Raw genomic sequence first — 1,540 nt, 5'->3', positions numbered from 1 at the left:
ACCTAAAGATCAAGCAGACGCTTTGAAGACTGAGGTGAGAAAGTCAACAAGGTTCTGGTTCTTCTAATACAATTGATGAGCAACCAAGATAGTGGCAAGTGCAAAAGAGGGTAGTTGAAGAGAATTGTTCGTTAAGGGACTATGCTATTCCTTTAGTACAAGTTATCCCATCAAGCATCAAAAAGCCAACTATACAAGCAAATAATTTTGAGATCAAGCTAGCCATCATCACCATGATCTAGACTTCAGTCGAGTTTGGAGGTCTTCCAAATGATGACCTAGATTCTCACATATCTAATTTTCTAGAGATATGTGACACATTTAAGCACAATGGGATCACAGATGATGCCATTCGACTGAGATTATTTTCCATTTTGTTGAGGAACAGAGCAAAGGTGTGGTTGAATTTGTTACCCATGAACTTAATCACAACATGGGACAACCTTGCTCAGAAATTTCTTGCAAAATACTTCCCTCTAACGAAAATAGCCAAAATGAGGAATGATATTACTTCGTTCATACAGTTTGATGGTAAGATGTTATATGAAGCTTGGGATAGAAACAAGGATTTACCTAGGTGTTGCCCACATCATGGTCTCTCGTAGTGGCTTCAATTGCAAACATTTTGCAATAGCTTACGTAGCTAAGTTTGAGACACAATTGATGCAATTGCAGAAGGAGCTCTTATAGGAAAGACTATTGATGAAGCATATGACCTCTTAGAAGAGATGGCATCAAACAATTATCAATGGCCATTGAAAAGATCTGCACATAAAAGAGTGGTTGGAGTTCACGAGGTTGATGCCATCATGACATTAACTAAACACAGTTGCTCTAACTAAAATGTTTGATTTTTTCAATACTAATCCTATTCAAAATCCTTTTGTAGTGTGTGAACATAGTGGAGATGTACACACTAGTAATCAATGTCAAAGCAACAACTTAGAAACGGTTTAGTTTGTTGGAAACAGACAACAAAACAACCTTTTCTCCAACATATACAATCCTAGATAGAGAAACCATCCAAACTTCTCATGGGCAAACAACCAAGGAGCATCAGCTTCAAGATTGAACATATAACTTGATTTTCAACATTAATTGAGAGCCCCTATTCTTGAAAAAAGGCCATTTATGGAAGAGTTAATAATTTAGTATATGGCTAAGACGAACTCCCTTATAAATAGTCAAGCAACATAACTAAGAAACCTTGAGATGTAAGTTAGGTAGTTGGCAAGCATAATTAATAGTAAGGCTCAAGGGACATTAACCAATGACATTAAAACACATCCTAGAAGAGAAGGCAAAGAGCATGGAAAGGCTATCACCTTGACAAGTGGAAAATAGATTTAGGGCAATACTAAACAAGCTGAATAAATAGAGAAGAAAAATCAAAATGAGACACAAGTAGTTAATCCTAGTAATCATAGTGTATAAAAGGAAACTACAGTCACACTGCCACCACTTTTTCCTTAGCATTTCGAAAAACAACAACAACAAAACTGTCAGTTAAAATTCTACCACACAAGTATACGTATCGAAT

The 1,540-nt window shown here is 36.2% G+C and overlaps 1 non-coding gene across 1 annotated transcript; it reads right to left on the bottom strand.

Annotated features, from left to right (window-relative positions):
- Positions 1-491: 491 nt before the first annotated feature.
- LOC149526342 (small nucleolar RNA R71) lies at positions 492-598 on the bottom strand. Its single transcript, XR_016352109.1, has one exon. It is a non-coding gene; the product is annotated as a small nucleolar RNA R71 (small nucleolar RNA).
- Positions 599-1,540: the final 942 nt, after the last annotated feature.

Source organism: Theobroma umbraticum, unplaced genomic scaffold (assembly GCF_002168275.2).
Source record: "Theobroma umbraticum cultivar Fairchild unplaced genomic scaffold, ASM216827v3 scaffold_2.0, whole genome shotgun sequence".
Classification (NCBI taxonomy): domain Eukaryota; kingdom Viridiplantae; phylum Streptophyta; class Magnoliopsida; order Malvales; family Malvaceae; genus Theobroma; species Theobroma umbraticum.
The sequence above is the reverse complement of the archived record's forward strand: the minus strand, read 5'-3'. Positions and strand labels throughout refer to the sequence as shown.